Source organism: Micropterus salmoides, unplaced genomic scaffold (genome assembly GCF_014851395.1).
Source record: "Micropterus salmoides isolate LMB-PRFRI ecotype aquatic unplaced genomic scaffold, ASM1485139v1 Ms_hic_scaffold_16, whole genome shotgun sequence".
Classification (NCBI taxonomy): Eukaryota; Metazoa; Chordata; class Actinopteri; order Centrarchiformes; family Centrarchidae; genus Micropterus; species Micropterus salmoides.
The window spans coordinates 17,586,541-17,613,231 of NW_024040707.1; the positions used below are offsets into that span (position 1 = coordinate 17,586,541).

Sequence of the window (26,691 nt, forward strand, 5' to 3'; positions counted from 1 at the left end):
TCTGTTTGTGTTTATAATCCTAAATCATCATTCTTTTTGTGTGCACTGCAGGGAGTATCGTTCACACAGGTGTTAGGCTGCTCTGATAGGAAAAAAATTATCTGAAATCCTGTTTTGTTGTTGCGCACTTAGGGAATATCAATCAAACAAATGTTTTTTTATTCGTCTAAGAATGGCTTTTATCTGTTTTTGCAAATAATATATACATTTTATATAATACTCATAGGTAATATTTCAATTTATTTTACACATTGGTATCCTTTTCAAACCATTTCATCATTCTGCCATCTGAGTATCAGTTTCTCATGCTTCCAGTTTATGTGTGTATGCATAGGCCAGAGTTATAGAGGAGGACCACACATTCTCTTGAAAATGGCGTACGCCTTCTTTTGTGAGTACGCAACATTTATAAATGACGCCGAGTGTCTAGCTGGTTCTGGCGATCTTGACTAAAAGGCAAAAAAAATACAGGTGTTATCTTTTGTTACAAGAGGTGAAGCCATGGGAGTCGACAGAAAAGTGTGCAAATTTGTGTGCAGCCTGATGTCTTGTCAAGCAACACAAACAGCGGGAGATCATTAAAGTGAATGCTCATCTTAGTTGAAGCATCTGGTACTCACATAGTTGTATGGCCTGTATTTTATATATAATATATAAAACGGTCTTGCAGGTGGGACAGTTTTTTTCTTTCTTTCTCAGCCGTCCTATGCATGACGTCCTACAAAAAATGAATAATATAATATATTTCAATCATGTTTTAGTTTTCCCACATTTTGCAGGAAATAAAAAACAAATTAAAATTACGAATGGCCCTCCAGCTTGAACAACTTTTTTTGTTTTTGGTGGTATTTCCCAGCCTTAATGTGGGTATGCATGTTCTTGCCACCAGCTCAAGAGGTATGTGCTGACAAGACAGCTGTAGCGACCTCAGGAGGAAATTCGAGGGGGCTGAGAAGTGGCAAAAGAAGTCTCAGGATGAGCGTATGCAGGTGTGTGTGTGTGTGTGTGTGTGTGTGTGTGTGTGGATTTGTGTGCGTGCCTGCCTAGCTTCTGCTCACCTTTTATTCTCCAGATTTTTATCTCTCAGGCAAGAACAGAAAAAGATGCCTCTCCTTTGCCATAGGTGCCTCTCCATCTGTTAAACCATCCATCCTCCTGTCTTTTTCTCTATTCACATGCTTTATCATACACATCGCTACAGAACTGTGTAGAAAATAAAATGTTTACAGCTTCACACCCAGACCACAGAGCTCTTAGTGGACTACAGATCTCCTACAATGAAGATATCTTATTTATAGAAAAAGTCTAGGCCTTGGTTACATGTCTCAGTGGCTTTGCCAATAGCCTTGGAGAAACAGCTTGACTTGGATTTTAAAGTAAAGCGGAACAGCGATTATGCTGATCACTTCACCACACACTGTCGAGTCATTGATTCTCAGTCTACAGGCTGCAATTGCCATACTTCGCCACTGATTAGAGCCTAGTAAGAATTTAACTTATTCTGAAAGGTATTCTGTCTGCCAAGAAGGGGAAATAGAGATGTAAGGACAAAGATGTATAGGAATGCTAAGATGCATGTGCTAAACTACTCTCGCACAAGCTCAGAGGCACATGTGCTTTCAGTCAGGCACGCACACAGGCCTGCAGTAAATGCACATGGAAAGGCACACACAAACACACAGCTACATGCATGCCCACTCAGAGAGGCTCTCTAATGTGATGTGCGGAGACAGGCTGTCTGCCCTCCTTAGAGGCCACTCCACAGCAAAACTGCACTCCATGCTTGGTCTACACCATGGCTCCATATGGCTTGTGCAAAATTCAGTTTAAAATTACAAATGTGAAATTGTTCATGCTGACAAACGTCCCAGCATTCCTGTCCACGTTTGATTCACTGGTCAAGAGACAGAGAGAGAGTGTGTTTATGTTCATATATTTATTTATGGCCAAATTAACTAATTATTAGGAGTGGGATGGATAATCAAGAGCAATTTATTCCCTTCCAGTTGACTATCCCTTGGAATTATGTTCATACTGCACCTCACAATTTACATGGAATGCCATGTTAAGTGTTAATTCAGTAGCAGTGCGTCCTCTATGTAGCACGGCGGAAAGTAAGGGTGTAGACATCTGGGTGGTTGAAGAAAGAGACAATTGTAAAATTGGGTGTAAACTGGGGGCTTGCAGAATATCGATGTTCTTGTCGGGTGACAGGGATGTGATAAAGTGGCACCATAATAGTGATACATCTTGTGGTACAGAAGAAGAGGTGTTTCCCTCTTTTACTACAGATATTTTGTTCTGCTTTTTGGCAGATCAGCTTTTTGCCAGTTCATGTTTTGTGTGTGTGTGTGAGAAAGGTTCAGACTTTGTGCACGTTGGTCCAACACAATTACATTTCAAATATCTTTAATAAAATTCTTCATATGGTATTTCAGTGATTCCTGTTTTTAATTTATTTTAAATGAGCTTTACTAAAATTTTATATTTGTTGTCTTGTATATAAAATAAAAATGAAATCGCTTTCACTGAATGTCATAAAAAAAAACTCCATACAATATATACTCCAGTAAAATGGCAGTTATTAGTAATGCAACATATTTCTGAATAAAGTGAAATGGGGTCCAATTTAGGATTTCAGGATGTGATCACACCACACGGGGGCTGTATTTGTTCAATCAAAAGTGGGTGTGACTTTGACATTCCTTTGGCCCATCCTCAAGGCACCCTCAGGACAAGATTTGTTCATTTCATTGATCAATTATTATAGGCTCTTAATAGCGTTTCACCACATAAAAAAATGAGGCAACATTTAGCCCACACTGACAAAATTTTATGTTACATTTTCAAACCTATCAAAACGTGAGAACTAAGAAATAAATGACAAAACAGCCATATTATCATCACAGTTAAATAAGCAAACCACGGCATCCCCTTCGCCGTGAAGCAAGCACATGAGAGTACTTTGACATTAATTGAGTATTTCCATTTAGTGCTACTTTATATTTCTACTCCACTACATTTTAAAGTAAACTATTGTACTTTACACTCCACTATGTTCATTTTACAGTTATCATTCAAAGCACATATGATGAGCTTATGAAATACAATGTATTGTTAATAGTTAAACGAGTTGTTACCAAACTTTTTGGCTTATGGCCCCCTCACAAAAAAGTAGTGTGCAGTTGGGGACACTTGTTATGTTTCAGATGTCAATGAGTCGTTAGCAGTTCCAGCAAAAAGAGATTTCTCCTGAAAATATCTCAGATGGTTTTATCTAAAAAAACAAAAACAGTTTGAGGCCAAAATATGTCAATTTATCCAATATAGATAGAGAAAAACAGATTTGTGTAACAGAACAACTTTTCTACATCATTAGTCATCTCACGACACCTCAGATTTATTTTGTGACCCTTTGGGGGGGCCTTTTAGACTTTTACTTAAGTAGTATTTACAATGCAGTAATAACTTGTAACGGAGTATTTTTACATAGTTGCATTGATCTGAATACTTTCACCACTGCCGTCATGCTTTAAAGACATTTTGTTAGCGCTGACATATTGTACACATTTTCACAGTAATACACAACAATACAAAAAGCTACACCAAGGCATGGGATGGGAAAAAATGTAGCAGACACAATTTAGACTGAAGGTAGTTTCAATAAGTCCAAGCAGGTCATTGGATGTTTTAAAATGACCATTTCGCTTATAGCAAAATTTTGCTCAACATGAAATTACAATTACATTAGATTTTGTCATGTTTCCACTGAAGACATCATGATCTTTGTCCCATTGCCTTATAGCAACCAAGATACCTGTTAATTATGATCTGCCCATTTGTTCATCATTATGGGTGTTATATAGCCTCGGGCTCTCTCTCTCTCCCTCTCTCTCACTCTCTCTCTCTCTCTCTCTCTCTCTCCTTTTCTCCCACACGCCACTTCAGTTGGTGTTGACAAATTCCAAGGAACTAAATTTGCATATACTCACCTTCGCCAATCAGTGTGTCCTTGGTAACGCATGTGTTGTTTTAACCATAATGGATTCCGTTATTAAGGTGCCAGGAGTGTATCTGATAACTGGCTACAGGCACTCTGGCCTTTTGTAGTCTATCACAGGATAATCGTGTATGTTTATGCCTACTCAGACATGATTCCATCGCATATTCAAGAGATGTGTAGATGAGAAATAGATTTTCTAATGTCTGTCAAGCAGACCGCCTGTTTGCTGAAATGTTGAACAAGAGGATCACAAAGCAGCCAAAATGGCTTTTCTACCAGGGGGAAGTGTGTTTATAGCTGTTACTTCCCACCAAGTGCAGAAAAAGAATATCTATGAAAGGAGAAAGGTAACGCCAGACAGTGATGTGCACTCTGTTAGGAGGCAGTATGATTCATGGCCTATGCATGAAGAACCAGGTCGACAGATAAACAAAAAGCGTGCTGTGAGGGTGTGTTTGGGTTACTAAGGACTAGCCATGTGCTGTGAATATATTTAACTATGCATGTGTGTCCTCTGCATTTGCGTGTGTGTTTCATTGTTTCAGGGCAGCAATTCTAGATGATACACACGTCCATGAGATCGAAAGGTAGAATATAGTATTATATATATATGTATGTATATATATATATAAAGTTGATTTCTATACCTCAAAGTAAAAGAATCTAAGAATGTAATATAATATGAATGATGATGATATGATGGGTGAAATTTCTTATTATTTAGGAATCTACTATCACATAACAGATGTTTTCATTGATTCTATAAAAGATTAGCATCAGAAGTTCAGCAGGTATAATGTATACAATATTCACCTTCTAAGTTTAGTGTCTGTATGCTACCATCGCTAATTAGCCGGAAACACAAAGTACAACTGAGGCTGATGGGTCGGTCATTCGTCATGAACGCCAATTTTTAGGCAAATAAATATTTTGAGCTGATGTTGGCACTAGAAGGAATGTCAGGGTATCAACAAAGTGATTACAATTTATCCTTAGTGGAAAATGAATGTCTGAAACAGACCTCATGCAATCCATTCAATAGTTGTTGAGACATTTTACTCTAAACTAGGGCTGCAGCTAACGATGATTGTAGTATTCGAAGTCTATAGATTATTTCAATGATTCATCGATGAGTCATTTAAGAAGTACTTTTGCTTGGCCCCCCGGTAACGGGATCAACTGTGCACGTTTATAGGTGATAGATATTTATTGGTCCTTTCGGAAATTCATAGTGTGTCATACAGCAAACATCAGACCAACAACCAGACAGCTGCTTTACAAACACAAACATCACCCGAGTGCTATACAAGTTAAACTAAAGGCTCGTGCAGACTACACGACTTTCAGTGTTGGCCGATGGCCATGCTGCACAACTTGCCGTCTTGTGACGGGAGTCTTGAAGTCGTTGTGGCGTTCACACTACGTGACTGATCGGTGACAGGGGGTCACTACACGAGCTGACAGCGGCTGTGTCACCCGACGCTGGTCTCCAAACGTCATTTTGTCAAGAAAACACACGTGAAATGTGAAACGGGAAATGAGCGATCCTGCACACAAAACAGCTGTTTGTTATTATAAAGATAACAATTATAAAGACAAAGAATATGGGTGAAAGGATGGATTAGGACACGCAGGTAGCAGGGGATTGTCTGAGCTACAGAGAGAGCTTGAGGTCAGTTAAAAGGTGCACAACAAACGCACGTGTGCACATTTACCGCTGAGGACTGCGGCTTACTTTGGCTAACCTTCAACTCAACATGATTTCAGTTAAATGCTGAAGTTGCTGTTACCATTACCTTGTTTGTTGTCCGCTGGCAGAACACCGTGTGCCTTCTGATCAGGCGCCACCGTGCTGTTGCCAAGGTGACATAAGTTTCGTTTTACAGAGTTGTTGTTTTTTTTAGCTTGAAATAATCCCATACTTCGGACACTTTCTTCTTTGTCCCTCGCTATTTTCTCTCTCTTCCTCCACTTTGCCATCAGCGGCATCATAATCACATCGTGTTCACAGCGCGATGTGCCACAGTAATAAATGTCAGTGCAAAACAGTGTGCTGGATAGCTGTATCGATTAAACAAAGCATCGATGCAAAGAATTTGCGTCGCTGCATTTTATTAATCGACTTAATTTAATCAATGAATCGTTTCAGCCCTACTCGAAACCACAAACATCAACATCACTATGTTAAAGGGAAAGTCAGGGCTTCACCAAAAGTTAGAAGGATTCATCATCTGTGATCCATGAATCATGGCAAACCATCTGTTGAGATATGTTGAGCTACTGCACAGGATAAGTGAAAACTTTCTGGAGGCGCTAGATGAAAAGTCAAGGGTTCAAGTTACTACAATTCATCCTGAGGGGAACATGAATTGCTGTACCAAACAGCAGGGGAAAAGTTAGGGGATCGCCAAGGTTGAGGTTTTACAGTCTGGAGCGACCAACTGTGGTGGTCCGACTGTCAGATCAACCAAAAAAACACATAGCCATCCCTAGAGTCACGTCACTAGCATGGCTAAAAATGTAAATCATAGTGTGATCCACGGTAACCTAAAGACATCCTTCTGCACTGTTGTATGAAAGTCCTGAGGGACAGGTATTTCTGTAAAGCCTGCCACTACAACACTTTATTGACAAACTCAACAACAGACAATCGGAGACACAACCTGAGGTAGATACAGAGGAAGGGATTCACACTTATGCGCCCACACAAAAAGGTTAAACCTTCAGAGTGAACAATAAAAGCATTTCCAGTACAGTATGTGTCAGGGTGCTATGTTCACTGTCTGATCATGAGCTTGCACTAATTGGTGTAAGTGGAGAGTTTCCTCTGCCTGCACAGTGCGATTACCTCACTGGGGCTCTCTCATTGCATTCATTAGTGCTAATCGTTACCTGTTAGCTCACCAGCCAACCCCGAATAGATCCAGCTTGGTACATCTGTATGGTTTCTTAAGCAAAACTAAAGCTTCTATTGACTCTCTGCCTTTGGTTAAGCCACTGTGTGGAACTGGAATGGTAACAACAGTAGTGTGGATTAAGATTTTGGCAAGAGAACTAGAGGGAGACGCATTTAAAACGTTAATGACTAATTAGCCCTGATTGCAGCTTTTACAAGTCATAAAATTATTCACTTTCCATTAAATCCGTGTATCTTTTGGTCTGCAGTTTCCGAGGCTCCTTCTCTCTCCTTGCTCGTTCCGCTGCTGCTCCATTCCTCTCTTTTGCCCTCTGTTTCATATTCTCCCTTTCCTCCTCTTCCCAACTTTTACTTTATTTCACAGCTATTAAACCAGGAAATTTCAATCAGGTAGCGCAGCGTGAATTTCTGCAGGGGCCGGGGAGAAAGAGTGAACTTTTATTTAATGCAGCCGTTCTTTCTTTTCTCCTCTCCACCTCCATCTCGTCTCTCTTTTCTTCCACAGCTGAACTCAACCTTGGCTCTTTATAGTTTATGATTCAATTTCCAATTTGTCCTCCAGAGGTATTTGCCTGGTGGGTGGCGCAGCAGTTTTGTTCTTATGTGTTTGTACAATCCTCGCCTTTGGTATTCATAGGAACACAGTCTTAGGAAAAACATGCACTTGAATTTCCAATTCTGTGTCTGCGATTATTTTGGCTTTATGTTACATGAAAGTCACATTGAGATGGGAATCACCCTTTCAAGTAAGCTCTTGGCAAGCAAGGGGAGATGCTCTGAAATATGTATAACCAATACATACGATTTCCTTTAATTAGAGTGAAGGATGACCAGAGGAGCCTACTTTGGAAATTACAAGCCCCAGGAAAGAAAACACAAATAAAAGGGATCCCACTAAAATATTTGGAAAGTCATTCTAAAAGTCAATATAATTCATATTTCACCAAAACTGTGTGCTCTATCATCTCTTAACTATTGAGATCATTCATCACAGTCTTTAATGCTTCTGCCAGTTATGTGAATTAAACACAGACTTGTTATTAAATTGCTGTATCATAGTTATAGTATGCCAGCTCACTGGAGCAGGATTTTTGAAGCCACTATTGAGATCAATATTTGGGAGTGTAAAAAATCTGATCGGAACACATTAAATAAGCAAACTATCTGGATCCCTAACGGACAAACTATGCAATGGAGACACCGACATATACACCAGCCCTGAAATATCTGCATTAAGTTAATATCAGCCTGGCTGCTCTAATATTCCGATGTTTTTTTTTTGTGCCAGTGTTGATATAAATAAACTTTGGTGAAAAACGCTTTTCATCACATCTGCCTTCATCCCTGAATTATTTCAAAAATGTGCGCTCTCTTTTATCGAATGTGCAGACATGAGCTGGGCACTAATACTCTATAGTCACAAACAGATCCATCATCTGTTGTTACCTGCTGTTGCCATTAGGATGTCTAATCTTAAACTGATTCATTATCTTACTTGCTTATCCTGCCAAGGACTGTCGGGTTCTGGAGCCAAGTCAAGTGAACTTGTGGCAATTTTATATTCAAATTCACCTAATCTCCATGAATTTGGACTGTGAGAAGAAACCAGAGCACCAGAGAGCAAACATAATTTGTACAGCTATATATTTCAACAAGTGAGGTGTTCATATTCGTATAGTGAAGAATCACCATTAAAAAACATGACTCCCTAAATGTTATTGTATAATTTGCAAACAGTCTGGCTCTAAGCACATCAAAGCACTTCGCTCTACCTCCGTGGGGTCCATTTGCCCCCGTTTCCCTCCCCCTTCATTCCCCAGCTACACAGTTTCTGATTTACAGTCTCAGGAGATTCTGAAAATGACCAGATGTTTGGCAAGGAAACAAATGGCTGGATGTTACCATTTGAACCATTTAGATATTTGAGACAGACTTTCAGGAGAGGCAGGAGCTTTTGTTTTCTCAGCCATGTTTATATTTTCACCCAAGAATGATTGGACGGATTAGTGCTATCACATTGTGTATCATAACCCAGCAACAGCGTCCTTTACCAATAGCTTCTTTTGTTACATGTTTATGGTCCTGAGTGTTCCTTGTCTCCTGTTGGCTGGATCTGAAGTAGAATAGTTTCTTTCTGGAGTTTCCCCAGTAGAGCTGGCATGCTTGAAGCGATGTGAATAATTAATGGAACATGCTTATCCTCTATAGGCGCTTCATATGGGTAGGAAAAATGTAGCCATATAAGTTCATACTTTCATTTTCCAAAACAATCATTTATGAGAAGCAGACCGTCACAAATGTTTCATGGTTCATGCAGAGATAATGGATCACCGCTGTTGGCAGATAGCCACCAATGCAATAAAGATTCATAAAACAGATAAGGTTAATCCTGGACAAACCAGCAGTTGTTTGAACGTGTGCTGTTAACATAATAAAGTAACTACATGAGAACATTAGTCGAACCAATACTTGCACCAAAAGAGGGCCGAACACGCAGCTCAATGTTAAATTGGTTCCAAGACGTGATCACATTAATAGAAATATGACTGGGTACATTTTGTATATTTAGTGTAGCTTTGTGAGCAACATCAGCGTGTAGTCTCAAATGTAGTAGATTTGTTTTTTGATTAGCAGTGTCTCTATTTTAGTCAGCTAATGTTGATAAAGTAAACAGTACACACGATTGTGCTTTTCCGTGCGTGCACTGTGGAGAGCAGCTTTAGTATGCTTTACGGCAGCTCCAGAGCCATGCACTGATGGATGGGGTGCTCTTTACTTTACTGATGTACGTACTGTGATCAATGCTGATGCAAGGAAAGTAGAGTGTGGGAGAGAGAGAAAGGGGGAGAGAGAGAGAGAGAGAGAGAGAGAGGCAATGTGCTACCTCTGCAAATCTCTCTCTCTCACATTCGCTCTCTTTCACCGTCTCCCTCTCTCTCCCAGTCTTTTTGCATTAATCCTCTCCTCTCTCTGTGAGTTTCCCACTCTGTTGATCCTGCCAGTATCTGCATATGCTGCACTCTCACCAACATCATCGCCTTAACAGATATGACTCAGTGTTTCCTTGCGTATCATATGCTGCACAGGACAACTTTCAGCAGATTACTAGATTATAGATTAAGCACGGGAAGTTAAGTGTGTGAGAACATGTGTGTGTTTGTGTGTGTGTGTGTGAGTTCATGCACAGCCCTTTCCAGCACAGGTCTTTAAAGAGGACACAAACATATTTGTCTAACTGTTCGGCCTGGCCTCTCATGTTGCCTAAATGTGGTTAAGAGGCTTTTATTTTTAGTCTTTTGCTGTTGTGAGTTAAATAAAACAGCAGTAATGCAGCTTCACTAATCCTCTCACACAACTAATCCTAGCAGAACACCACTGTAAATACTCCGTGGGCTGCATTAAAGCACAAATCGCTCAATCCCTCACTGAGTGTTTTATTTTTATTTTTGGTTCAGATTAATAGAAATTCTTCTATTTTTCATCTACGACAGCGATGTCCCGGAAATAACTGGACTTCCTTTTGGACTTTTGATTTTTCTGTGTGGCTTTTATGTGCATGTGCATTTGTGTTTGTGTGTCTATGAAGAATTTTTCTACTTAAGTGTGCTTTAGCCAGCACATACACAGTACAGTACTGACTGTGAGAATCAATACAAGACTCTGTGCTTGGGACAGAAACAGTCATAGAAATGGATCTCAGATGACCTGCATGGTTACCTATTTACACAGAGGTTACAATACTGTAGGTGCTTGGAAAAACCTTCCAGGGTTTGGTGTTTTTGCTGTTGCTCACAAATAACCAAAATCTCAGGATCCCACAACACTGACCTTGTTGTATGTGTAAATAATATGTGGCTAGGGGAAGAGTAAGGATAATCATACAGTTTCTTGCATACACAGATGTAGTTTCCCACTGCTTTCCTTGGATCTCTTTAAGCAATGTTTCTAGATTTTACCTTAGTGCTGTTGTTTAGTAAACTGAAGAAACTGTGAAATGTGTATCAAATAGTGGTTTTGTATATTTTTTCCCAAAATAAAACTCTGCCACTGAGTTCTTTAATATCTCCCCTGGTGGGTCTGAAGTAAATTATACAAGCTGCCTGGAGCAAATACAGAATATTTGCTGTGCTGCAACAACTTCGGTGTTATTTCCTTTAACGAAAAACTAAATGTTTCTATCCTCCAATGTTGTGAGTGCTGCAAGAGCCAAAAGGATGCAAGAAGGAAGACACAGGGAAACCATTTGGGCAACGTCATGCCTCTTTAAAAGCCTGTGCACACTCACAGATGTTTTCAGTTGGCCTGCCGATAAGACCTCTGCTCAGGCTGATGTTGGGTGAGGCTATGCTGGAATTGCACAGTTGTCCCACATTAAGGTGCAATAGAAGAGTCACGGAGATGTCAGTCAAGCACTAAGTATATATGCCCACACAGGCCCGAGGAGAGATCTAATCAGGCAAAGGTAAGTGAAAAATCTGTGGGTGTATAATGGGCATATGGGGCCTTTAACGGTCAGCAAGTGTTTTCAATTAACCTGGCTAATTGGACCTCTAGAACTGTAGGTGGATGGAGCTATGCCGGGAATTATGTGATGTCACCAGCATCTAGATCAAGAAAGATAAAGATATAAGTTGTTCTTCCCAATAATGCATTTTTCATGGCAGACATTTTGACTTCACACAGCAGAAATATGCCCCAGTGAGACAAATTCCGCTAACGAAGGCTTTGTTCCAGCATGTATGGTAAGCCTAGCCAGTGAGGAGCCTGCAAGTGGCTCACCTAAAATGGAAGGCGGACGTTTTTAATATTATCATCTGTGCTTTTCCATGCCAACATTTCAACACATTCTCATCCCAGGGTGTCAAATACCAACGCTTATGTTACACACAAAGTACCCTTCAGCGTCCATATGGAACGCCTTATTAAGATGTGATTAATATAGTAAAATGGTCGCAGTTTGCTTAGGTTTGGGAAACCAAACTACTTGGTAAGGTTTAAGAAGAGATCATGGTTTTGGTGGTTAGGTTTAGGAAAAGATCATGGTTTGTACATAAATGTAGTTCATAAATCAAATTGAGGATAGCATTAGTTCAGGCAACAAAGTCAAGCTCAGCTCTGTCATAGTGCATCAGCTGATAGGAGCCTATGTCATGTCAAGCCCACATCTCCCATTTCCCTCTTAGCATTCATTGGCAAAGCCATACAAGGTGCCTTATTTAAGCCGCTCTAGCCCTTCAACCCTTGCTGCTTTCTCTGCGAGCCACTTATAACCCACCGCCACCCCAGCTCCTTCTTTAAGGCTTTTCCTGACCAATCAATGTATATCTGTATTTATTGATGCTGTTCTGAACCCTTGGGGGGTTTTTGCTGCTGCTTTCTCTGCCTCGGGCTTTCCATGTATGCACATAGATGGGCAGGGAGGTGCTCTCCTGGGATAAGAACGAGCTGAAAATTTCTGCTGTGTAAAAGGTCTACAGGTGCAATAAAACAAACTGCAGAATGAGGGAGATGTCATGTAATTTAAAGAGGTATAATTAGGCAACACAAGTGAAAACACCTGTGTGGGAGAATTGCGTCTGTGAGGAAGAGGCGGGTGGACAGCGCAAGCCAATCACTGAAATGCAAAGTGCATGCTTTTGGACAGTGTTTAAACATAACCAGTGAAAAACAGTAATAGTATTAATGTGAATTCAGACCAGTTTGCTTGGCAAAATTTACTTGAGTTGTGGCGAAAAGCAGACTGGACAGGTAAGCAAAGTAAGAGTTGACCATGCAACACTGTAACTGCAGGAACTAGCATACTAGCAATTTCATGTGTAAAAGTGCAGTCTGACAACTTTTTGTGACAAATTTGCGTAATTGAAATGGATATGAAGCTAAGTCCACTATGGTGACACCTTTTAGACAGTAATTACAATATAACCACTTATGTCAATGACAACAATTTAAATGTGAATGTGAAAACTGAGGAAATTAGGGGGAAGTGTTTGAATTCTTTACTTTTCCAATTAACAATGCTGTGCAATTTAAAAATTGGTTTCAGAGAAATAAAGACTGAACAAGCAATATCCAGAACACAAATGCCCAACGGAAATGGCACTGAGCATACAGTGGGTGCTTCTCTAGACTCATTGTTTTCAGTGTGATTTTGAAAGCTACAGCAGACGGTACGCAGCAGGATAAAAATTCAAGCTCTAAGTCTAATAGCCCAACTACGGTGGTTCTTCAGTTTCCTTCCCACAGAGTCCTAACAGAGACTAATCATCCCTCCAACACAAACTCTCCTCCTCTCTCACACCATTTACAGTCAGAGCAGACTGTGCCTTTTCTCTTCGCTCCCTCTTTTCTCATTCCTTCTCTTTGCCTTCATCTCCCCTCCTTCTTTCTTCTCATCTTTCCACCTCTGGCTCTGCTGCCAGCCAGCCTCAGACACACCAGGGTTTCCCTTTCATTTGGTAGCGAGGGATAGGATGAGAGACAGAGAGAGAGGCAAGAGAGGAGTGGAAGGATGTAATGATCTGGCCTGATGAATGCAGTTAGAGAGAAAGTGCTGACGCATAGAAGAGAGGCGTTAAGAAGAGATGGGCTTAATGCACCAATCACAGAGCTCATCAGATAACTTGTCAATGTTCAGTGGCCAATGAAGGTATTTTAAATATGAACTAAGCATCGTCAAAGAAATTCATCAAGTAATTATGTTCCAACATAATTAAGGATGAACATTCAGTTGTTTGTTCTTTTGTTGCGACTGTCAGGTATAAATGTAGACAGTTTAACAACGTATCTTTTGAGGATGATACAACGATGCCTGTGTATCTGCAAAGAGAGGGCTTAAATTAGTTTTATTAATACCGGTGTCATCAAATGTGCTCAATCTATACAAGACTGTGTAAACATTAGGGGACTCATGATATAATACTACTGTTTATTGATTCTTAAGGTGCTGATTCAATTTGTAGTACAATTTATTCAATTCTGCAATTTTAACTCTAAACAGGAACATTATATTTTTTAATTCAGAGGGAGTGGAAAATAGGGACACTAATTTTTCTTCTAAAAGGAGGCAATAAGGACGAATGTGCTTACAAATATATTAAAGTAGAATAAGTAAAACGTGAAAAGGATGAAATAACAAGATACACTGTATTACCTAAGTTGTTGAGTAATGAGTACAGAGAGAGAGAGAGAGAGAGAGAGAGAGAAGCAGCCCAATGGTGGTAAAGGTGATCAATAAAAATGAATAATTGTACTAATAATGATAATTGTAGCAATGAGTATCGAGGAGGAACATGGGTGCGGCAGGAAGCCCGTCACCACAGACCCAGACCCCACGGCTGCAGAACCAGAAACACCTGCAGAAAGAGATAGAAGGAGAGAGGAGAGGGATGAGAAAGCTAGCGTAAAGGGAGGAAGTTAGTAACATGCATTCACGGGATAAGAATGCATGCAGAGGGAGAGGAGGAGTTCAGTGCATCATTGGAGGTCCCCTGGCAGTCTACACATATAGCAGCATACCTAAAGTTGGGCATACACTATACGATTTTAGAAAACTTGTTTAATTCCAACTCACACTGTACGAGTAAATCTCCTGTGATCTAAAGCCAAAGCTCATGATTTATGTGCTCACACTGTACAGTCCAATGGTCAGCCATGACCTGAGTGCTCACACTGTATGCGCAACGGCCTGTCGGCTCCTGTTTTGGCTATTGACAATTGTCAGGTAGAAGTTTGTTTGCTATTTTGGAGAGAGAATTGGACGTACTAGCTATTGTTAACTTGTTAGCTAGCATTGTGTAGCCATGGCACTTTCAGATGCCGTTCACCACTTTGCACAGGCGCTGTGAGGAAAAAAGGCTCAAAGCTCTGCTTCAACTGTGCAACAGCCTGATGACAGCCGACCAAAATTTCTGACATGTCAGAAATTCATCCAACGGACATTCGGGAACAGTTAATCGGTCCTCCTTCCCCGCTGTACACTGCACAGCAAAAGACGGCTGACGAAGCTGAAATTTGGACTGACCTGAAAATGAGTCGTGAGGCTCATAAATAAGTCATAAATGGGCTCAAGTTATACAGTGTATTTTCAGCTCTAGGGATGTTCAGGACTCACCTGAGCCAACTATAAGCTTTATCAAAGAGGAAAGTCTTAAGCCTACCCTTTAAGGTGTCTGCCTCCTGAACCCAAACTGGGACCTGATTCCACAGGAGATGAGCTTGGCTCCCTATTCTACTTTTGGAGGCTCTATGAACCAAGTAACTCTAGTGGCATAATAAAGTACTATAAGCTCTTTAAGATATGATGGTGACCACAAGGATTTAGTAGGTGAGCAGAAGGATTTAAATTATATTCTAGATTTTACAGGAAACCATGGCAGAGAAGCTAAAACTGGAGACATATGATCTCTTTACCTGGTTCTCATCAGTACACGTGCGGCAGCGTTGTGGATCAGCTGGAGAGTCTAAAGGGACTTATTCGGGCAGCCTGATAATAAGGAAGTGGAGAGTAGCAGCAACAGCTTTCTCTGAATACGATTTTTCCAGTTCACTCTATTACCTCAAAGGTCAGAACTAGGAAGAAAAGTTGCAACTTGACAACGGTGCAAATTTGCAAGTCAAAGTTGAACACGGATTGAACTCTACACCAATGCTGCATTGATTTGACCTCAACAAGCAAATTCATTGATCGCACTGGTACAACTGAAATGAGTTTATGTTGCTCCAAAATGTCACTCAGTCACACACAGCTGGTGACATGAAGGCCAGCTTTATCCATTATTTCACTCATTACAGTATAAACATGCCTTAAATTTGTCGGAAAAATCATTTCGAATCATTTACTGATTTTTTTTTCTTGTCTCTAGTAAACCTTCAGTTGAAAATCTCTAATATTAGACCTACAACATTTGCAGATGACAGCAGCATTGTGTGGTCTGAGATGACTGGTGGTGTGTGGTGTAACATAAGGGACTGTCTTTCACAGAGAGTAAACAGGGTGATAGCAAGCTATTTATCTAGATCAGTGAAACGACACCTTTATAACAGAGTGACATAAACATCTCTCACACACACAGCAACCTGTTAAAGTGAAATACGCAGAGCTTGACGTTTACAAGTGTCCGTCCTCATTCCTTTGACAGAGAGAGAATTCAGACAGAATGAAATCATCATCATCATCAACATGGCCGCTGTGCTATAGATCTCTCCTCTCTTCTCCATTCCCTGACGGACAAAGAGAAAACTGGAGGAGGGTAGTGTTTGGACTGAACACAATCATTGTGTTTCTGTCTCTACACTGGTTTGCCAGAATGACACGGAGAAGGAGAAAGAGAGAGACACACCAGCTTGAGTCAGAGAAATGAAAAGAGGCTGGCATGGCTGCGAGCTCCCCCACAACAATGCACTTTAGAAACCGCTGTAGGAGGAGGGGGGGAACAATGCAGATACTTCAGGGAGAGTAGGAAGGGAAGGAGGGAGCAAAAGAGGGAGAGACAGAAATACAGATGAGTAAGGAGACCTGGACATTCCCCAAGGGCTTGTGAAAAGTCACCTCCAGTCAGCAGTTAACAATTAACACAGGGTTTAAAACTTGAGGGCCTCATGCACGCGTGCGCACACACACACACACACACACACACACACACACAGCCACAGGTTAATGGCTGAGTGGTAATGCTGTGTTAATACATCTGAGCATATTAACAATTTATACCCAATTCACCACCCTAATAGCTCGCCTAAAGCAAAAATTAGTACAAATCGTCTGCTGTGGGCTGGTAGCGATGGTGGTGCCGGGGTTATTAGTATATCAGGACATGCATGTGTCACCAGGCCCGGCCTGTCGCATGAGCGAACATCTTCTATGATGTAGCAAGAGGACAATGGTGGTGGTGTTGGGAGATAATTCCCTTGTCTGTTCTCCATTAAAAGTTAATGGAGATCAGTGATGGAGAACCAGAGGCGTGTTTTGTCAATTTTATTTAAATAGCCTGATATCAAAATTTGCCTCAAGGGGCTTTACAATCTATATAGCATACGACACCCTCTGTCCTTAAACACTCAATTCAAATGAGAAAAAATTCCCCCAACAACCCTTGTAACAGGGAAAAAATTTAAGAAATGTCAGGAAGAGCAACAGAGGAGGGATCCCTCTTTCAGGACGGACAGATATAGGCAATAGTTGTGTGTACAGAATTGATCCCCAACAGAAAATCGTAGTATGTACAATTATGATGACAAAATGTAGCTTCTAAAACGTAATTGGGGGGTGGTAGCGCAATTGATAATACACATGCCTTTGGTGCGTCAGCTAAATAAATAAATGTAAATGAAGACAATGGATAGTGTCGCCCACTAAGTAGGATCTGAGCCACACCACCAGACCTGGAAACAGGACAGGCCTCACAAACACAAAAGAGGACAACAGCATTCACACAGTGAGGAGAAACTCACATAGAGAGAGAAAGAGCCATGATAACATACAAACTAGGGACTATAAATACTACTAACATGGACTTTAAGTACTAATGTTAATAGATGCATTGAGACTGAGAACAAAAGGAAGTATGGAAGGACAAGTACTAATTAAAAGTTAAAGCAAAAAGATGAGTTTTCAGCTTACATTTAAAAGAGCCAAACAGAGTCTGGCTGTCTGGTGTCAGCAGGAAGATTATACCAGTGAAAAGGGGCACGATAGGAAAAGGCCCTGCAGCCAGCTGACTTCTTTTTAACTCTGGGGACACACAGGAGCCCGAAACTCTGTGAGAGGAGCACACAGGATGGGACATAAGGTTTAATGAGATCAGAGAGATAAGAAGAGGCGGGCCCATTTGCAGTAGGAGTAGGAGACAATCTGGCACAAGCTGTTCTCGTACCGGTGAGGATGAACAGTACAGGGGTGGGTAGGTGCTGGTGGAGCGTGTTACAGATGGAGTGGCTCAGCAGGAGGCTCGACACATCCTAAATGACATAACTGTCACTCTGTTACGGTGAAAGTGAGCAAGATGCACGACAGAAGTGAAGGGAGGAGTGAATGCAATCAGAAAGAGATGTCATGAGTATTTAATAATGCTGAGGCTGTTTTTGTTTTCTGTGCTGGCTGGCGAATGTTTCTAAAAGGGTTGGGTGATTTTTGGCAAGGCATATTTTCTCACAGGGTTGATCCCCACTGTGTGAACATCGCTATTTTGTTTCTCCTTTCAAGTCTAAATTCCAATGAGACAGATCCCAGTGTTTCCTTCTCTCTCTTCCAGTTTTTATTTTTGTCACATCGTGAGGGGGAACTGCGGCTGTGAGCAAATACTTTTAAATTGTGGTCACTCATTCACTCGCTCACCCAGGGATGCTGAGCTGTGCCGGTGTGATAGGACAGAGCGTGAGAATGTTGTGTGGAGCAACCTTGCCCGGCAGTCTGCGCTTCACCTGCTATTTTTCCAAGCAGAGGCAAGTTTTGTGGCTGATTTTTTAAATTTGCCAAACTTCCATAATTCTTCACATGAAGGCTAGATATCAAATTATTCCGTTACTAAAGAAATGATTTTGGTCAATAATCCAACTTTATGTGGTCATTTATATACTTTATGTCAAGACTGCTCTCCCAAAAAAGCACCACCACCACAAAGTCATTTAGCAGCAAGATATTTTCCTCAGGAGTTGGTAGAGACCAAAAATAGAGCCAAAAGAGAGTGAATAGAACCAGAACCACGACTACCAAACAACTACCAAAGAATGTTGTTCTGTTGGTCATTTGTAACAGTTGTTTGCAGTCCTGTGCAGAAATAAAGTGAGAAATTGATTCTCCAGGCTACCCAAGTAGAAAATAGACCTAAGTTAGTTTGTCTCTACGTGCATTTTAATTCTGTTTTGCCTTAAAACATATTCATAAATATTGCTCAGTCCAATCTTAGCTGTACTGAGCTTGGAACAAACCATGGTCTTAAATACGTGTGCCATTGCCCTGGAGGAGTTTTATTCTTACTCTTCCTTGTCCTCATCTCCTTCCATCTTTCATCAATATTTTCCCCCTGCTGGTCTCAAGGGTTAAGCTCCTCAGGGAGTAGCCACTGATCAGTCCAGTCATGCACACACACTAACAATATGAGCACAGAGACTGCAGATTAATGCTGATGTTAGTTCATGTGTAAAAGTAATTCATTGTGGAAAGTAAAAAAATCTTCTGCTTCCAGGTTGGGCACCTTCACCTATTTCTCAAAAAAAAAAAAAAAAAAAGAGAAATATTTGTCTCTTGTTATGTACCATATTTTAACCTTCTAGTTATAACCCTTATGTAGAAACGTCGTGGCAGTAGATGAGAAGAGAGGTTGGATGGCGTCGTACACATGCAGAAAGGATTCAGACATGGGGGAGAATAGAAAACAGGGTTGAGGAAAGAGAAGACAGTAGTGGTCGAGTGTGCATGCCTCCCTTTTCTCTCGATGCTAATTTTCTTGGCAGGCTTTAAGACATATTTTTAATTTGCTCTGTGTTTACGATTCATAACGAATGGTGCCATCTCAGAGGCCAGTGTAATCTAATTATTAACACAAATGCATGGACGTACATGCACTGATGGGCACACATGCACTGAAAAAACGTACATCGTAATCTAATTAACTTGGCAAGCATTCTGAACTCGTTTTCCATTTCAAAATATGCTCTTTGTGAATAGAACACTATGAGCCTTGGGGAAATACTTAAATATGTATACACACTAAATACATGATTTATGTAGTGCATCTATATGCACCATGGACACATTTAGTCATTTGAAGCATCATTTTCACTGTTTCAGTTATTTAAGGCTGGGTTGGAGGCCAAAAGTTCAGGTAATTTAAAAAAAATTTTACATTGTATATTTGTACTCGCCCCAACAAGGCAAACTTTTTTTAAATATACAACCTAAAAATGCCTGAACAGCAATCAATAACTTAAACCAGTGATTTACTTAATTAGGGCTGTACATAACGATTATTATTATTAAGTTGATTAACCTAACGATTATTTTTTCGATTAGTCAATTAATCTAACAACTAATATTGTGTATTCTAAAGAAAGAAATGTTGCCTATTACTCAATTAACATACCAATTTATCCAAAATAAATATGGAAAAAATGTATAATTAATAAATTAGGGCTGACCCCAAATAGTTGAAGATTTGATGCTTCCATGGGCAGAGTCTGATTCGACTGTCAATCTCACAGTCGAAGCTTCGCAGCGAAACAAGGATCATGCCATTTTGGCTATATGGGGGTCCTCAACATCTGATTTTACATAGAACTACCAGTTTTCTACCAATAAGTTAATATACAGCCTATTACAATATACATTTCAACGTTTAATGCTGTAAATAAACATGTAAAATGAATAAATCTTTCAATAAATGTTTTTGAAGTGCGTAAATAAATCCAAAATTGTAACCCTGGATCGTCAGTGCGCATGTGTAAGCGTAGCGTGTATGTGTGCAGTGGCAGTGGAGGAATGCTTGTTGAAGAGTCCGAGCCCCAGCTTCACGGGTGTTGTGCTGAGTTGTCTGCGCCTCGCGGGACTTTCGGATAATTTATCACCGTTGATGAACCACATAAAGAATATTTTATCGTTTTTAAATAGCCAGCCTTGAAATAGTAGCGGGGAACCGCAACGTGCATGCAGTTGTCGGCAGCAGTAATGCACATAAAACTCTGCACAAGACCAGTGAATGACAGGCGAGAGAGAGAGAGAGAGAGAGACTGCAGCTCTTCAGCTTCTCAAGATTAAAGCGGAGCTACTGTGTGTAACGCCCCCCGCTCGCAATCGCTGCGCACAAAAACACACATGTTTCGACTATCAGTCGATTATAGGCAGGACTTGACGATTCTGATTCAACTATGTAAATCCTTAGTCAGGGACAGCCCTACAATAAATCAATATTTTATTCAATCATCCTGGAGTTAAAACTTTAAATGTTTCTGACATTATTTCAATATTGAGTAATGCAGTATGATAATCAAGTGTATTTCTGCATCCATGTGGGGCAAAAAAAACAACTGAAATGATTACATACAACAGACAGTCACAGATTGTCTGTACTGTTAGTTTCAGCTGTTTTCTCGCTCATACGTGGCCAAAATAAACAGTAAAAATATGAAACAGCCGAATGTTAGATGACCCACATTACGTTACCATGACAGCAGTGGGGGAGAATTTACTTTTAACATGAAGGCTATGAATACTTAGAAAAAACATTTTAATGGACTATGTGTCCTCGTGCTGATAATGTGCCATGTTTGTGTGGAGAGAGAAAGTAAACAGGATTTGTGGTGCTGCCGTCAGTGCTCCGGGATACTTTTGCTTCACTTGTTCATGCTGCTTCAAGTATTCGTGGACAGCAGTTGTGCTGCAGTGAAGCTATTTCCAATTAACAGAGCTCACGGAGCAGCACGTTGTTGAGTGTCTGTCTAAAATACTCCCAAACTTTAGACGGTCAAAGGCGAGGTCTTGTAGCTGGAGCTTGTCCGTGAATCACACTAACACTGGATGCAGCGACGCTTCGACGCACGTAATGTGAGTCAGCTTATTTATGTAATCGATTTTGTCAACGAACCGCCCCAGCCCTATACTTAATGAATTTGAAATATAGTCAAAAATGTATTTAAAATGTGGCTTTTCTTGCAATCAGAACATGGTGTAACCAGAACCTACTGAGACAAACAAAAACCAGGGGTTATCTCACTGGTAAGCCTCTCCATTCATATATCATGCCAGTATTTTAATCAGACCTGATGGGGGATTGTCAGCTCCTGGGGCTGCTTTGCCAACATGCTCTCTTGGCATTGAATGAGCGCCTACAGAGATTGCTTTTTTTTTTTTTAAATGAGCTGCTTGTTTCCATAGCAGTAATTTCAGTTACTGGCTGCTTTATGCACTCAACATAACACATGAATGTATAAAATGATGAAGAATCCATACATGGCCGCTTATTCATTCTAATGAAAGTTGGTCACATAGCACATATGATGGAAAATGTTTCTCCACTTTCCCGCAGTGAGTGAAACACATTCACGTTATCATTGGTCTGTGTGTCCACATGGCTAACTGCCCTCTGACATGAGTCACACATATCTTAATATGACTCTATGGTCTTTGGATATGTATTGGATCAAACCAATGGATTGAGATAATTAAGAGTAATTTGTTTGTGATGCTTAGGACATTTTCTTCTGAGTATCAAAATCTCCTAGTACAGTTCCTGGGGGCTTGACATACAGAAACAGTTGGGCGATTTTTTACTATCTCTGAGTTAATGTCCCATCCAACTGGTAGAAGAAAACACAACAGGGAGGGGATGGGAGTGGACTACTGGACTGATGGACTTAGAAACTTTTATATCAATATTCATATGCACGTCCTCACAAAATAGGTGGCAGTGGAAGCTTGATGACATAGTGACTACTTGTAAGTTGTCCAATGACTTCCCTTGTTCGAGGCTACTTTCCTTCTTGGGATATGAAGAGTAAAGCTCTGTTGGTGATGCTTCTCATTTGGCAGAGGAGGGTTTTATACTGTAAAGGTGGATGCCACAACAAAATGAACTCTCCGTTGAATGAACGTTGGTGCAGTTGGTCCCTGCAAGTGGGGACATTTGACAGATGTGAAACAAATGAGCTTGAACCATTTACATATGTATATATAACAGTTGTCACAGAAAGTAGATTTAATTTTGTTGCAATTTTGCTTCTGTATTTCTGTAGGTTCCTAATAATACTGCACTGTATTTGTATGGTGCCGTGTGTGTGTGTGTGTGTGTGTGTGTGAGTGTGAGAGAGAGGCCCCCAGTGGTAGGAATGACATTTGAAAGAAGTACCCCGCTGGGACCAAGAGCGTTATCTCAGTGCTTGGTGTGTGTCGGCAAAACCATACACACCCACACACACACACACACAGCTCCTCGTTGTTCAGTCAGGGCAATCTGTCCATCTGTTAGTCTGTCAGTAGCACATCATCCTTAGTAAATGGGGTTAACAGCCACTGCTGTGTTAAGAGAGGCAGGGATAACAAGTCCTCATGCCATGGAGAGAGAGATGGTAGGGGGCTTAGACAGGGAGAGAAAAGAAGACCGGGTGAGAGAGGGAGAACACATTATAGAAAGTGTAAAAGTTCTCAGATTTAGGGCCTGTGATTGAGGATAATGGTTTGCTACCCTGCTGAGTTTGCTGTGCAGGGCTGAGAGAAGGGGAAAAATAGGGGCTGGAGTGGCTACCAGAGATTGAGAAAAGGAGGGGTCATTGATGAAATGGGAGTAGGACGAGGTAAGACAGATGGTGAAGAGGAGGAGGAGGAGAAAGAGAAGGGAGGAGAGCAGAAATGGATGAAATAGGAGGGATGCATCCTCATCTACTGTAGTAAGACTGAACTGGGTGCTTTTTTTGTAGTTCAGCATTATACGTCCCCTCACACACACCATGAGGCAGTCCATGGTGAGTTTTTATATCTTTAGAGAATGTAACATCCCTGTTTACATATACTTTTTATTTTAGCAGTGTGTACACAAGTGTGTATGTAAAGATAAACTATTCTTTGTGAGCGTGTGTATGCTATGTGTATATTCGTGTGTGTGTCCTTCTGTGTATGTCATGTGGTGAGTAATGCTAATTATCAGAGTTTTTTGGAGTCTGTGGCCCACTGCCTGACTCACTGTCTGGCAGAATGGTAATTATTAACATCTCAGCACAAACACAGCCTCAAACCTTTGACGCATTCAGCTGTAGTACAGAGCTAAAGAGGATGCTAAACAGTGTACGCACACATATGTCTTTACATTGCGGTTTCCCTGTGAGTACTTTACGTATTTTACCCCAAATCCTTTTTTGATCCATGTAGTACTTTTTTATATGATGAATCTTATATAATTTAATCATATATAAAACCCTGCAGGTCCATCAAGCTAACCAGCAGTAGCAGCAGAAACATGTGTAACAGGTGTATTTTTGGGTGTCAGCTTACAACACTGCCAACATCAGCAGCAGCCCTCTGCACTACAAGACACTCAGACACGCAGGGTATCACAACCTGACTATGGCATGATGCTGGTAAAAGCATGTCTTTCCTCTTTATCCGCTTTCTCTGGAAGTGAAAGTGATGGAGGAGGAGAGTGATCGCCAACAAAAAGGTCAATAGCAAACACCAGGGTCTGTGTTTTCTGTCTATGCCCTACTTAACTTTTAAATCCTTCCTGATGTCAAGGCCCACTCCTACATCCTGTTGTGGGAAACATGTCAAACCAAGGAAGAAAATAACAGTTTGAACTCATGTGCTGCCTCCATGATGCGTTCCATTATGTTACTGCAAATCAGAGAGGTTTGAAACATCCCAAAATACTAACTACTACTAATAACTCTCCTAAAAAATATTCAGTTCATTCAGAATAAATACACCAGTATTGTTTTAATTGTTGAAAATGGAATGGATTGAGATTTCACAATATAACTGAGATTTCACAATATGAGCCTAACAAGGTGGAATGCTGCCAGTTTCCTGTTTTATTAAATGTGAAATCAGTACAGTTAATAGAGCTTCCTTTAAAACAGCCCAGTGAACAAGTTGTCCCCTGAACGTGTTTTCAACAATTTCCATATTTTAAAGGTTGATTTAGAAGATTAAAACCGCAACCCGAACTCAGTCAGGATGACTACCACCACCTGCATTTTGTGAATAGCAATCAAAACAATTATAATAATCAAACAATTTTGGTCAGTGGGGCTTCAGCGCTTCGTTTCCCTTGTCTTAATGTTGTCTGAGCAACTACACTATACAGTCAGTGATTTTAAAACTATTACTGCCCCTTTGCAGCAGTAATGGTTTAAAAGTTGTCAAACGAGCTTCATAGAATAATACCTTTAACAGGCAGGATTTAGCTGCAAATCAGAGTATGCGTAAAATAAAGCAGGACAGCCTGTTGCAGACATTTACATTTCAAGTGGTGCCGAAATAATCCCTCAATCATTCTGTCAGACAGCTCCAGCACAGATTTATTTTACCATGTGGTACATATTGAACAAATTTACTGCCATCTATTAACATTAATATGTGTAATCAAGCCTCAATGAATTTTTACATTGCTCTAGTAAAATCCCTCGACCCACCCCCACCTCCTCATTATTCCTCTTACTAATGCTGAGTCAATTACTACTGCAGGTGCTGAGCCTAAAGATAGGCCAGGGGGTGTGTGTGCCTGTGGGGGTTGGGTTAAGGTGTTTACTCTGGGTGTGTTGATTTTCCTGAGCAGTGTATCTGCCAACAGGGTTGTCAAGCCTATAAGGGAGAAAAAAAAGCAAGCCAATTACAGAGGTGTGTAAAGGCAAAATGAGCAATATTAGAATCAAACAAAACACTAAAACACTAGAGCCTACAAGCAATCTCTAGAGGCTGCAATGTTCAGCCCAGGGTATAAAAATGGTGGATTGAATAGATTACATATTGTGGATTCGGATATTCTTCAAGCCTTGCCACTAAAGGAGATAAAAATGTCAAAGTGACCGATGCCAGACAATTTGGTTTAAAAAGAAACAACAATATCAACAAAGTCAACAGTCAATAATATAACGTTATTGACTATTGGGAGTTGGTGGGGTCGAGAAAGATCAGGACAAATTGCTCATAAATTGTCTTGGATACAAATTTGGTAATTTGGCCATAAGTCAATGTTTGAGTAAAGGCTATGTAATTACTAAAACAGAGACCGTGTAGGGATCATGCACATGTGGCCTGAGTGTGGGGGTAGAGAAAGGAGGTCAGGGTCACCAAGGTCAGAAAGGATCGTCCTCCGGGGAGCATTAACGACCACAACTAATTTCACAGCATTACAGACAGAAAACACATATCATATGTTATATGAATAGCTCACCATTTGACCTGAGGCTGGTGTCAGAGAAAAGCTCTGATTACATGTATACAATCGGAACTCTTTGCCTGATGGTGATGATAAACCAAAGGTCAAGGGATGACCAAAATAACTGGAAATCATTCTCTGAAGGCCATAGGATCTGTCTTGTAGATATCTTTCTGGGGCCCAAAGTGTTGGATTGATGGACAGGCAGATGGACAGATCAGTCAACCAACACCACTTTCTTTTGGCCCCACTGCTAGTGGAGCAAAAAGGGAAATCAGAGGACATGAAAGGTAGAGATAAGAGACACACAAACACAGTGCGTGTGATAATAGAATGTGCTCTTCACTGAGACTTTAATTGGACTGGGCTTTGCAGGATTGCCGCTTTGTCTTTTTCTCATTAACGGAGCAAATTAAGAACTTTTCAAATCTCTGTTAGTCTGTTTAACATAATCATACAGAGTCTTTCAGTTCAGCTCGCCTCGCTTTTAAATACTCTTTAGACAGAGCAGAGTCATTGTTTGCTGCTTTAGTTTTCATTGCCACGCAGCGTGCACCCTTTGTTGTATTGTGGGTGGACTCTTTTGTAATGGAAATAGCAGTAACTTTCAAGCCTAAACGCACATACTTTGACTTTCACAAGCGTAAGACGACACGCACATATGCACATGTACGCTCACAAACACACACGGCATGCCCAATCAAGCATACCTGAAGAGGTGAACAGTATACATTGTAGGTACAACATGTACGTAGTCACAAACACGCATGCACGCACACACACACACACACACACACACACACACACACACACACACACACACACTGACAAGGCTTATTGTTTGTCCTTGACATTTTCATGTATTTGATGAAAGGCTGGTATGAAAGGACCATGTGTTGACATCACAAATC

At 40.6% G+C, this 26,691-nt stretch overlaps 1 protein-coding gene across 1 annotated transcript in view; it reads left to right on the forward strand.

Moving 5' to 3' along the window:
• The window catches only part of LOC119904929 (chemokine-like protein TAFA-2), a 79,351-nt gene that overhangs the window by 41,199 nt on the left and 11,461 nt on the right, over positions 1 to 26,691 (forward strand). The gene's annotated exons all lie outside the window — the stretch shown is intronic.